The sequence below is a fragment of the Globicephala melas genome, chromosome 3, assembly GCF_963455315.2.
Source record: "Globicephala melas chromosome 3, mGloMel1.2, whole genome shotgun sequence".
NCBI classification, from domain to species: Eukaryota; Metazoa; Chordata; class Mammalia; order Artiodactyla; family Delphinidae; genus Globicephala; species Globicephala melas.
In genome coordinates this window covers 88,988,573-89,002,649 of record NC_083316.1, presented here as the reverse complement: position 1 = coordinate 89,002,649, position 14,077 = coordinate 88,988,573, and the positions used below count along the sequence as shown (strand labels likewise).

Genomic DNA, 14,077 nt, shown 5'->3' with positions numbered 1-14,077 from the left:
TTCGTCCTTCCGCTCTACGGCCAATCGGTGAACTCGCCCCTGGGCGAGAAAGCGGGACCAGGGTGTAAAGACAGTCCAAGTATGTTTCCCTTTTTCTGCCACGTCCCAACCATTGACGTGAGCCCACTCTCAGGTTCCGATTGGGTATGTGGATTTTTCCCGCAGAGGTCCTTTAAGCCTATTGGTCGACTCTGTTTTGGGGGCGGGGCGTGCGTTCCCTCCTCCTTCTCCTCTGCCGCGGCGCAAGGGGCGGGACGCGCCGCGGCCGCTTCTGCTTCCGCCTCCGGAGCCGCCGCCGCCGCTGCCGCCGCAGCCGCCGCCGCCGCCAGCCGCTGCGCGTTCGGCGGGGGAGGAGTCGGAGGCGGAGAAGAAGGCGGTGGTGGCTGTTGCAGGATCGAGCGCTGTTCTCGCTCCGGAGGCGCTGCACAGTTCGGTGAGGGTTTTTTTTTTTTTTTTTTAATCTGGCTTGTTCTCATGTTGGGAAGGTGAGGGACAAGGCGAGGAAATTGCTGCCTTCACCTCCTCCGTTTCTTAATTTCTGTCCTCGAGATGGAGTGGGGCCTGTCCCTGGCCCGCCGCGCCGGCCATGGTGGGTGGGGTTGATGGCTGGGAGAGGCCTTCTCCTTCTGGGCCCTGTCCAGCCCGAACCTGGGGCCACGCTCTTGTTGGCGGCCGCAGCGCCCGCTGCCTCCGGCGATGGCATAGATTGGTATTGGGGTCTCCACCGGCCGCTTTTTCTTGCTGCCTCTTCTGCTGTCCTTGGTGCCTTGGCCAAGGACCCCGCTGCCTTAATCCCTACAATCGCGACTGTGTTAGAAGAGTGTGTCACCTACTAACACCTCTCACCCGCCCTCTCTGCCCATTTCCAGTCACCCTGTGTAGAGCTGATCCGTCTTACGCTACAGGCCTGCATCAGCACCCCTTCCTCGAAAAACCTTCCATTGCCGTCGCTCTACTGACTGTATTTGCATTTTTCCCGATTGTCACCGAGGCTCTGTCACGCAGACACCCTGTACAGACCATAACAATCGTTCATCTCCCGATATTAGCACCATTCCATCAATGCTTCGCCTAGTTAGAGCTGTCAGGTCAGAGCACGCCTCTGGCGGATGCACCTTCAATTTCGGCCTCCCTGAGATTACTGCTTGTTAATCATTTTGCGCACATTCAAAATGGTGAGTTTAAAGCCGCTCAGACCAAGTTGAAGAAGAGGGGAGGAGGTAGTCTTTTTTACTGAGAGGAAGAATCTATTTAGGAGACTTAACCTCTCCAGGCATTTTTTTTTTTTTCTTCTTTTTCTTTTTTAACATACGCATAGGCACTGCTTTGAGTCTGCTGGTTCGGGGAAGTTTATGATTTTTTTAAAGGCCTAATATGTTGTTATTTTTATCATATCTGGTAAGTTAAATTTCTTTACATTGGCAGCCACCTCTGGTGAAGACTATAGATCATTTGCAGAGTATGTAAATAAACATGAAGATAAACGTTTTAAAGATTTTTATAAACGTTTAAACTATTTTTCCCATGTCCTCTGGAATTTATCATTTTTATATGAAATAACTTTAATTAAAAAAAATTAATTACAGACATACGAACTAGATGTAAAATTCAGCAATACAGAAAATGAACTATTAAGTAAAATGTGAACATTTCCTTTCATCCCCCAGTCTCATTCCACTGTCTAGAGTTAACAGTATTGTACTTCTTTCTCATGTACACTTTTAAACACATATGCATACATGTAAAGTTGGGGGAGTTTGGTGGGATATACCAAACACATTGGTATATCACTTGCTTTTTTCACTAAATTACATATCTTGGCCATCTTTACTTGTTAAACCTGTCTCCCTGATACTTTTTAAAAACTAAATGATATTTCAATAGCTTCAGTGGGCTGTAATTTACTTAACCATTCCCTTACTGAAAGACATTTGAATTAATTAGTTTCTTTTTCCTATCACAAATAATGCTTTATTTGAAGCCAACTTTTACATTTATTTGTTTTTAATTACAAACTTTAAATCTTCTTAAATTTTAAAACTTCAGACAGTATGGAAGACTGTAATGTAAAAAGTCTTGTCCTTCTAGTTCTACCTTCATCCTAAGAGCTGTTCAGGAAACTTCCTCTTTATGTGATTATTTCTGGAGCATGGATTCCTAGAAATGGAATTGCTGGGTTAAAAAGAGAATGCATATTTAAAATTTTGATAACCATTTCTCCCTCCTTATTACTCATTTTGAAATTATTCTTGACTCTTATGCATTTCTTCTCCAAATGAACTTTAGACTCAACTTGTAAATTAAATTAAAAATCCTCAGGTATTTTGAATGAGATTATATTGAAATTTTAGATTAATATGGGGCAAACTGACCTTCATGATAACTGGGTCTCTCCCCTCAGAAATATGTGTATGTATGGTATGTCTCTACATTTTATTCACACCTTGCTTAGGGAATGTTTTATAGTTTTATTCCCATATGTATGACATTCCTTCTTAGTATTCCTAGCTATTTTATGATTTGATAGCTCTGGTGGATGGAAACTTTCTAGTAACATTTTTTCTCTTTTTCTCCCCCTCCAGTTACATGAAAGCTTTTGAATTTTTTTCTGCTTATCATGTATCTAATCACTTTATTGAGTTGATTATCTGAAAATACAGTTTTTTGGCTTTCTTTTAAATTTTATAATTTGTGTGTTTTCCTCATTGCTTTGGCTATTATATGTTTTATATAATGTTAAATAATAGCAGTGATAGTTCAACTTGGTGTTGTTTCAGACTTTAAGGGGATTGTTTCTGATTTTTTAGCCATCAATTATGATGTTTGATGAAGCTTTCTGATAAATGGAGAGTATGATAGGTTAAAATGTGTTTTTGTATTCTTAGCTTTCCAAGATGATTTTATTGTTGTTTTTCATTTCTGATGACATTTTAAAAAGCCATAAATGGGTATTGAATTTTATTGATGTTTTTGATATCTTTTGAGTGGTCGTATAGGGGCATCACCAGTATTCCCTTAATATTTTCCCAAGAGAACTCTTTTTTAAAGAATCAACTTTATTGGGGATAATTTACATACAATAAAATGTACAGCTCGGTGTGTTTTTTCTTGTTTTTTTTTTTTTTTTGTGGTACGCGGGGCTTTCACTGTTGTGGCCTCTCCCGTTGCGGAGCACAGGCTCCGGACGCGCAGGCCTAGCGGCCATGGCTCACGGGCCCAGCCGCTCCGGGTCATGTGGGATCTTCCCGGACCGGGGCACGAACCCGTGTCCCCTGCATCGGCAGGCGGACTCTCAACCACTGCGCCACCAGGGAAGCCCCAGCTCGGTGTGTTTTGACATATGTATACACCCATGTCTCCACTACCACAATCAAGAGTAGAATATTTTCATTACCCCAATAAAGATACAGAATATTTCTGTCATCCCCAAAAGTTCCCTTCTGCCCTTTTGCAGTAAGTCACATTTTCACCCTCAGCTCTAGGAAACAGTTTGTCCTCTTTTTCTCACTATAAATGGGTTTCATTTGTTCTAGAATTTTATATAAACAGAATTATGTAATATGTATTCTTTTGCATCCATGTTTTTTTCTTTCACTATGATTTTGAGGATAATGCATATGTTTGTATGTTTAGCTGCTTCACTTTTATTGCTGAGTAGTAGTTTATGGTATTGATTTACTACAGTTATTGACCATTTCACCTATATATGGATATTTGGATTGTCTCCAGTTTGGGGTTGTTATTAGTAAAGCCGCTATGAACATTCATTCATGAGTTATTGTGTGAACATATGTTTTCATTTCTCTCGGGTAAATACTTAGAAATGGATTTGTTGGGTTGTATTGTAAACAAATGTTTAATTATAAGAACCTGCCAAACTGTTTCCCATTTTACAGTTCTAGTTGATCTACATTCTCATCAACACTTGGTTATTTTAGTCTTTTTAATTTTAGCCCTTCTAGTGGATATGTGGTAGTATGACACTGTATTTTAAATTTGTATTTATCTGATGATTAATGATATTGAGAATTTGTTCATGAGTTATGGGTCATTTGTATGTCTTCCTTTGTGAAGTACGTGTTCAAATCTTTTGCCCATTTTTAAACGTTGAGTTGTTTGTCTTATTGAGTTGGAGGAATTCTTTATACATTTTTCTGTACAAGTCCTTTGACCCACACAGATGCATATACAGAGAGTGCAGTCTGAAGCTTACCTTTTCATTTTCCTAACTGTTTAAAATAGAGGGGCTTTTAATTTTGACTAAATTCACTTTGTCAGTTTTTCCTTTTATGATTTGTATTTCTGTGTTCTGTTTGCTCAGTGCAAAGTTACACATATTTCCTCTTACGTTTTCTTCTACAAATGTTATAGTTTTTATGTCAAGGTGTATCATCCATTTTGAGTTAATTTTTGTATATGGTGTGAGATAGGGTCAAGTTTATTTTCCCAATTCTAGCACCATTTTGGGGGAACACTTTCCTTTCCAGCCTTGAATTAACTTAGTCAAAAATCAATTGACCGTGTATGTGAGTCTGTTTCTGGACTGTCCCCTTGATCTTTGTATCTATCATTTTGCCAATGCCACATTGTCATGATTATTGTTGCTTTATAGTAAGTTTTTAAATCAGGTAATGTAAGTTCTTCAGCTTTATTTTTTTCCAAAATCATTCTGGCTATTCTAGTTCTTTTGCTTTTCCATAAATTTTTTAGAAACGACTTGTTGGTTTCTACAGAGAGTACTGAGGGGATGTTAATTTAGATTATATTGAATGCATGGATCCATTTTGGAAGAATTGACATCTTAATATTGAGTCTTTCAATCAGTGAACACAGGATATCTCCGTCTATTTTGTTTTAATCAAAGATCTTCATTTTCCATCATTAGCATTTTATAGTTTCAACATACAGATGTTCATATTTTGTCAGATTTATATCCAAGTATTTCATCACTTCTGATGGTATTATAAATATAATTTTCCTAAATTTCCATGTCCAGTTGTTCACTGACAGTATTTAGAAATACAGTTTTGTATACTGACCTTGAACCTGGCAACCTTGCTAAGCTCACCTATTCTAGTAACATTTTTTTTTTTTTTTGTAGATTCTTTTGGATTTTCTCATGTAGATAGTTGTATCATTTGTGGATATAGGACAGTTTTGTTTCTCTTGTTTTCAGTTTGTGTGTAACCACCTCCCCTACCACCCTTTTTTTTTCCTTATTGCACTGGCTAGGCCCTCCAGTATGATGTTGAGCAGGAGTGGTGAGAGCAGATATCCTTGTTTTGTTCCTGATCTTAAGAGAAAAGCTTTCAATCTTTCATTATTAAGTATACAAGGGCCTTTTATCAGGTTTTATTATATACTACATATTATTATATTAAGTATAATAATCCTTTTATCAAGTTAATGATGTCCCCATTCTGTTTCTAGACTGCTGAGAGTTTTTTAATCATGATTGGACATTGTGCTCAAATGTTTTAACTGTACTTATTGAGATGATCTTATGGTTTATCTTCTTTGGTGTGTTAATAAGATAGATTACATTGATTTATTTTCAGATGTTGAGTCAACCTTGCATTCTCTAGATATGCTTCACTTGGTTGTGATGTATTATCATTTTCATAAATTGGTGGATTAGATTTGCTAATTGTTGAGTATTTTTTGGTATCTGTGTACATGAAGAATAACTTTTTGTGTAATATTTTTGTATCAGAATAATGCTGGCCTCATAGGTTTAAAGTGTTTATTCCTCTTATATTTCCCGAAAAATCTTGGATAGGATTAGTATTATTTCATAAATGTTTGTCAGAGTTTGCAAGCTAACTCATCTGGGCCTAGTTTAATATGTTGAAAGGCTTTAAAGGATAAATTTAATTACTTTAATAGGTATAGGATGGTTAGGGTTATCTAATTTTTCTTAAAAACTTCCAGTCTTTGACTATGTGAGTGATCTACAATATGAGCTTTAGTAGTTTGTATCTTTCAATGAATTTGTCTCTTTCATCTATTAATTGCCATGAAGTTGTTTCTTTATTGTCCTTTTAATGTCTATAGCATCTATAGTGGTGTCTTTTCTTTCATTCCTGATATTGGCAATGTGTCCCCTCTTTTGTCTTTATTAGTTTGTTTCCACGTTTACCAATTTTGTTAATTTTTCCAAAGATCCAGCTTTTTATTTTATTACTCAAAAAACAAATGTTTTCAATTTCATTGATTTCTGCTCTTTACTATTCCTTCTTGTGTGCTTTGGATTTAAATCCACTCTGTTACAATTTTTTAAGGTATAAGCTTAGGCTATTGATTTGAGACCTTTCTTCTTTTCCTTCTAAGCACCACATTAGATGGTCCCACAATTTTTTTAAAAATTATTATTTATTTATTTATTATTTTTGGCTGTGTTGGGTCTTTGTTGCTGCGCGGGGGCTCTTTCTAGTTGGGGCGAGCGGGGGCTACTCTTCTTTGTGGTGTGCAGGCTTCTCATTGCGGTGGCTTCTCTTGTTGTGGAGCACGGGCTCTAGGTGCGTGGGCTTCAGTAGTTGTGGCTTGCAGGCTCTAGAGCGCAGGTTCAGTAGTTGTGGCACATGGGCTTAGTTACTCCATGGCATGTGGTATCTTCCGGGACCAGGGCTCGAACCCATGTCCCCTGCATTGGCAGGATTCTTAACCACTGTGCCACCAGGGAAGCCCTGGTCCCACAAAGTTTTATGTTGATATTTTCTGAGTTCTTATGTGACTTTCACAATGACCCATGGGTTGTTTAGAAATATATTGTTTAATTTCCAATTATTTGTTGATTTTGCCTAGCTCTATAATTGATTTCTATGCTTAATTTTGTTTTAGATGGAAAGCATGCTTTGTATAATTTTGTTTGAATTCTTTGAAGTTTTATTACTCAGAACATGGTAAGTCTTGGTAAATGTTCCATGTGCAATTCAAAATAATGTATATTATGCTGCTTTGGGGTGGAATATTCTATAAATTCTACATTCCATATTAAAAACTAAATTATATATTTATATGAAATATTCTGTAATTGTCAGTTGACTGGTGGTGCTTGTTAGGTTTTCTATTTCCTAACTGAGGTTTTGTCTACTTGTTTTGTTGGTCACTGAGAAGAATTGAAGTCTCCAAGTATAATTGTGGATTTGTCTATTTCTCCTCTTTGTTCTAACTATTTTTGCTTCATGAATTTTGAACCTCTGTTGTCAGATGCATATATGTTTAGGATTGTTATGTCTTTTTGGTGAATGGACCCCTTTGTCATTATATAGTATCCTTCTTTGTCTCTGGTAATATTTCTTCTGCAGTCTACTTTATCTGATATTAATACTGCCACTCCATCTTTCTTTTGATTCATGTTTGCATGATTAAAAAAAACACCTTTAAAAGCATTTATTTTTAAAAAAGAAAAGCACTTTAAAGGCACACATAATATGAAAGTAAAAAGATTGGATAAATATTGTTTGCAAACACTCACCAAAAGAAGGCTGATGTGCCTATATTAATATTGTACAAAATAGACATAAAGGAAGAAGTATAAGAGATAACAGGAAAGTATCATAATAAGTAGGTCAGTTCATCAAGACGATATAATAAGTGTGTGTTTACCTAATAACATAGCTTCTGAATATAGAAGTTAATATAATTAGCAGTAAAGATAGTATGCATTCATAGCTGGAGATTTTACATATACATTTGATGTAACTGATAGAACAATTATATAAAAATATCAGTATGGGAACAGAAAATTTGAATGACATGATTAATCAACTTGATATAATTGACATTCATAGAACATATTATCTAAAGACTGAAGACTATACTTTCTTTTTTCAAGTGCACTTGGGACATTTGCCAAAATATTCTGGTCCTTGAAGTATGATCAAATTTCACAGAATTGAAATTATACAGTACATGTTTTCTGATCACTGTGGAATTAATTACAACTCAGGAACAGAAAATAACTATCAAGGCTCCAAATGTTTGAAGATTAATCAAGACATTTCTAAATAGCCCATGAATCAAAATGAAGTCACGATGGAAATTAGAAAATATTTTGATCTGAAAAACAACAGAAGTATTACATCAGAGCTTGTTGAGTGTAACTGAAGCAGTGCTTTGAGAGGACTTTATTGCTTTATACAGGCACGCTTCATTTTTATTGTGCTTTGTTTCATTGCACTTCACAGATACTGTGTTTCTCTACAAACTGAGGTTTACGGCAACCCTGCAATGAGCAAGTTTATCAGTGCCATTTGTCCAACAGCATTTTCTCACTGATAGTTAGCACTTTTTTGACAGTAAAATACTTTTTTTTTTTTCTTTGCGGTATGCAGGCCTCTCACTGTTGTGGCCTCTCCCGTTGCGGAGCAGAGGCTCCAGACGCGCAGGCTCAGTGGCCATGGCTCACGGGCCCAGCCGCTCCGCGACATGTGGAATCCTCCCGGACCGGGGCACGAACCCGTGTCCCCTGCATCGGCAGGCGGACTGTCAACCACTGCGCCACCAGGGAAGCCTCAGTAAAATACTTTTTAATTAAGTTGTGTCCATTGGGGTTTTTTTTAACCACAATGCTATTACATGCTTAATAGACTACACTATAGCAAAAATGTAACTTTTATACACACTGTGAAACCAAAAAAAAATTTACTTCCTTTGTTGCACTGTTCACTTTATTTTGGTGGTTTGAAACTGAACCCACAATATCTCTGAGGTATGCCTGTATGCATATATTAGTAAGGAAGAAAAGTTCAAAATCAGTGGTGTAAGCTCACAACTGAAGGGAGCAACAAATTAAACCCAAAGAAAGCAGAAAGAAGGAAGTAGTAAATATAAAAGTAGAAATCAATGAAACAGAAAAATTTACAGTTTGTTGAGAAGACTTTTAAAAAATAATAAGCCTGTAGTGACTGATCAAGAAAAAATTGGGGGACAACAGACAATACCAATACTAAGAATGAAAAACTGAAGCATCACTACAAATTGTATAGATATTAAATTGTTAAGGAAAATTATGAACAATTTTATATTAGTACATATTTGCTAACTTGAATGAAAGGTCATAATCTTTGAAAAACAAATTGAATTTATTAAAAACTTTTCCATCAAGAAAACCCCAGGCCCAGATGGCTTCACTGGTAAACCTCTCAAACATTTAAGTAAGATATAATGGTAATTTTACACAGACTTTTTCGAGAACTGAAAAAGAAAACATTTCCCTGAACATTTTATGATTTTTGCATAATCTTGGTAGGAAAAACCTAACAAGAACATGAGAAAAAAGAGATAATTACAGGCCAATAATTCTCAAGAACATAGATACAGAGATAATCCAGTGATATGTAAAAAAGATATCACAGATTTGTTCCAGGAATACAAGGTTGGTTTGTTGTTTTACAATTAATCAATGTAGTCCATCTCTTTAACAGTGTAGAAGACTCATACGATCATCTCTGTAGATGGAGAAATCATTTGACAAAAGTCACCATCTGTCGTGTTAAAAAATCCTCATCAAATTAGGAATAGAAGAAAATACTGTTAATTTTCTGGAGTATCAACAACAACAACAAAAACCCTACAGCTAATATCATACTCAATGAAAAACCTTGTTTCATGTCCCATATCTTTTTTTTTCTATTTAACATTATGCTGGAATTCTAACCAGTGCCCTCAGGATAAAAAAAGTTAATTTTAAAAAATGGAAAAAAAAATTTTTTTTTTGTGGTACACGGGCCTTTCACTGTTGTGGCCTCTCCTGTTGCGGAGCACAGGCTCCGGATGCGCAGGCTCAGCGGCCATGGCTCACGGGCCCAGCCACTCCGCAGCATGTGGGATCTTCCCGGACCGGGGCACGAACCCATGTCTCCTGCATTGGCAGGCGGACTCTCAACCACTGCGCCACCAGGGAAGCCCTAAAAATTGGAAAAAAATTTTAAAAGTGTTTACCAGCAAAGTTTTAGAATAAGTGAATTTAGCAAGGTGACTGGATACAAGGACAACATGCAAAAATTAACTGTAAGTTGTGTGTTAACAACCAAAAAGTATGAAATAAAATTAGAAAAGTACATTTAGAATAGCATCAAAATATGTAAGATACCTAAGGATAAATATAATAAAAACTTGGGCAAAACTTCTACACTGAAAAATATAAAACAGTGCTGAGACATTTTAAAATACTTAAATAAGTGGAGAAATATTCCATCTTTATATGGTAGGAACTCAATATTGTTAAAATGTCAATTACCCCAGGTTGAGCTATAGGTTCAATAAAATTTCAATTAATATCCCAGAATTTAAAAATTTTAATCAAATGGATTCCAAAATTTATATCAAAATGTAAATGTCTCAAGACTTGCTATAAAGTTACAGTAATTAAGACAGTGTTATATTAGAACCAGGTAGACAAAAAGACCAATGGAAGAATATGAGTGTCTAGAAATAGACCTTCACATATGTCGTTTCTTGGTTTATGACAAAAACTGCACTGAAGTTAAGAAAACATTTACTTTTAATAGTGTTAGATAAATTGGATATTGGATATTTGGGAATAAATGAACCTTGATTTTTACTTGATACTATATTCAAAAGCTCATTTGAGTTGGATCATAGAACTAAATGTAAAAGCTAAAATTATCAAGATTCTAGAAGAAAACCTAGAAGTATATCTTCATCACCGTGGGGTAGGCAAAAATTTTTTAAATAGAACATAAAATTGATAAATTAGACTACAATCAGTTACAAATTTCTATTCATGAAGACATCATTAAAGAAAAGAGGCAAGCCACAGACTGCAAGAATATACTCACATTAAGTAAATCTGGTGAAAGACTTGTATCCAGAAAAATATAAGTAACTCTTAAAAATCAAAAAGAAAAAGGCAAACAACACACATTAAAAAATATGCAAAAAAGCAGGCAGGTCTTCACAAAAGAAGTTATCCAAAAGGCCAATGTGCATAGGTAAAGGTGCTCTACATCAGTGGTCCCCAACCTTTTTGGCACCAGGGACTGGTTTCGTGGAAGACAGTTTTTCCATGGACCGGCAAGGGGGGATGGTTCAGGCGGTAATGCGAGCAGTGGGGAGAGATGGGGAGTGGCAGATGAAGCTTCCCTCTCCCGCCGCTCATCTCCTTCTGTGCGGCCTGGTTCCTAACAGGCTGCAGACTGGTAGTGGTCTGCGGCCCGGGGTTTGAGGATCCCTCCTCTACATTATTACTCATCAGGGAAATGTCACAATGAGGCACCATCACACCCCTGTCAGAATGGCTGAAATTAGAGACTGACAATATCAAGTGTTGCCAAGGATGTGAAACAATATCAAGTGTTGCCAAGGGTATGAAACAACTGATACTCTTTTTTTTTTTTTTTTGCGGTACGCGGGTCTCACTGTTGTGGCCTCTCCCGTTGCAGAGCACAGGCTCCGCGGCCATGGCTCACGGGCCTAGCTGCTCTGCGGCATGTGGGATCTTCCTGGACCGGGGCACGAACCCGTGTCCCCTGCATCGGCAGGCAGACTCCCAACCACTGCGCCACCAGGGAAGCCCACAGCTGATACTCTTATATATTGCTGGTGGGAATGTCAGGTTGTTTCAGCCACTTTACAAAACTGTCAGTATGTGTTATAGCCAAACATAGCTGTGGACTGTGATCCCGTAATTTCAGGTCAGATGTACCCAAGAAAGGTAAACAAAACAAAACAAAACATGTACAAGGATGTTCATAACGTGAATGAATCCCAGAAACATTGTGTCAAGCAAAAGTAGACAGACACAAAAGAGTTCATGATGTATGATTCCACTTGTATGAAGTTTAAAATAGGAAAAACTAAACTGAGGTAATAGAGGTCAGGAGAGTGGTTGCCTTTGGTTCGTGAGGAGTCAGTGTCTTGGAAGGAGAGAGAGAGAGAACCCTCTGAAGTGATGGTATATGATTTACATCTTGACATAGGTGGTAGTTTTTCAGATATATACCTATGTAAAAATTCATTGAATTGTAATGTGTACTTGAGTTTTATACTTTATTATATGTAAACAATTCTTCAACAAATGATTGCAGAGAAAAGGAAAATAATTTAAGTTTTTATCATGAAAAGTTCCAAACAAATTTCAGTAGAGTACAAGGAGCCCCCATGTACATATCATCTTGCTTCAACATTTTGCCATGCTTGTTTCTGTATCTCCCCAACCGCCATTCACATATGTTCCTTTTTTTTTTTGTTTTTTTGGTAGTGCTTACATCTAAATGTCTATCACAGATACATTAATTTATTCTGAGCATATTTTGTGTTTTTTAACATCAGATGAAATTTGCTACCTTTTCATATGCATAACATTTTATTTTTTATTTTCCTTATTTCCTGTACCCTTGTTTTTTCTTTTCCTGGCTCACTGACATGAAAATAAATCTCTGCAGCTTTTTTTTTTTAATTGAAGTATAGTTGATTTACAGTGTTGTGTTAGTTCTCTGCAGCTTTTTTATTCTGAGCTGACTGACTTGCACATCTCAAAAGAGGGTAGGTTGAGCAGCATCCTTATTTGTGACACATTTGAATCAGAGATCTTCCTATCTAAATGAGGTAAATTTGACAAATGTTCTTCATCTTGTTTTTTAATGAATTGATACTATATTTTTTCATCTTACTTTTCTTTTGTTAATCTTTTTCCCCCTTAGCCAATTACGCTTCCAGTAAAACACAGAAAATATTGTTCTACTGTGTTGGGTGTATGCTCATTCAAGTCTTTCTTCAAGGATTGCTGTTGATAGTCTTTAAAAAAAAACAGTATTTTGTTAACACTTTTTTTTTTTAACAGAATGAGAAGTTTATAAACACTTGGTGAGATAGAGGGTTTACCAGAACAGAATTTGAAAATACAGTTTTTTACCTACTTAAATATAACATTTTTGGATTATTTGTTTCTGATTATGTATATTTTATGTCTGAGTTATGTTTTGTAATGTAATTTTCACTGTACCAATGCTGAGTTTACTGTTCCTCTTTTACAGTGGTTTACAAAAAAGTTTTCAGAGAAGAGTAGTAGTTAATCAAGTATAGCCTTCTCTCAGGTTACCTCTTGTAACTAGGGATAGCAAACCCATTTCATCTTAGAAGTTTAACAGTTGTACCTGAAATTTTCTCTCTGATTTAGGTATTATCATTTCTACAGCTGCTCCTTGCAGAATTTGCCAGTCATAGCCTGGAAGTTTGCTTGTGTAGCAGCTTGTAACTTTCAAGTCTTGTGGTTGATAATAGGTTACTTGATTTACTGAATGTGTCCAGTTGCTTACAGTGATATATGGGAGTAATGTCACCTCAGTCCTTATTTATTGTTTACTAGTTAGATGTACTGAATATTTTGCAGTTGTATATATGTATAAGCAACTATTTGTGCTTGTGGATAGAAGACATGAAAAATCTAGAGATACATTAAAAATAATATGTAAGCGTGAAACAGAATCAAGTGCAAGCTTACATTGTTCAAAATGGATACTTTATTAATCTCCTGGGATATTTACTTTGCCTTAGCAGCTGAAAGTGGAACGATGAGATAATGTTAGGAAGCTAAGTTTCAATGTAATTGGTTCCAACATATATGAAACAGCTTTCTAGTGGCATTTGTCAGAGTTTGTCATAAACTCATTTTGTCATGAAGTGTTGATTTCTGAATATATAGCTCAAGTGTGGTAATAATTACAAATTTTGTATGACTAAAGAATTATCTTACTAAAAGGAAATGCAGGCTAGATAATTATAAAAGTTTGTTTTTTTGTGGTTTTTTTTTTTTGCGGTACGCGGCCCCCCCCCACTGCTGTGGCCTCTCCCGCTGCGGAGCACAGGCTCCGGACGCACAGGCTCAGCGGCCATGGCTCACGGGCCCAGCCACTCCGCGGCATGTGGGTTCCTCCCGGACCGGGGCACGAACCCACGTCCCCTGCATCGGCAGGCGGACTCTCAACCACTGCGCCACCAGGGAAGCCCTATAAAAGTTTGTTTTAAGAGGAATCTTAAGAAACATTTCTAGGGCACTTTGGAAGCATATATGTAAAGCTAAATATGGGAGAATATAAAATAAATATTCCAG

The 14,077-nt window shown here is 36.8% G+C and overlaps 1 protein-coding gene across 2 annotated transcripts in view; it reads left to right on the top strand.

Annotated features, from left to right (window-relative positions):
* Nucleotides 1–287: 287 nt before the first annotated feature.
* The window catches only part of PJA2 (praja ring finger ubiquitin ligase 2), a 78,866-nt gene continuing 65,076 nt past the window's right edge, over nt 288–14,077 (top strand). The window contains exons 1-2 of one of the 2 annotated variants that reach the window (XM_060296091.2): nt 294–433; nt 870–1,175. The gene's annotated coding sequence lies outside the window, so the exon portion shown is untranslated. Of the gene's footprint in view, nt 434–869; nt 1,176–14,077 lie in introns of both variants that reach the window. The other variant, XM_030869908.2, reaches the window with a different exon arrangement.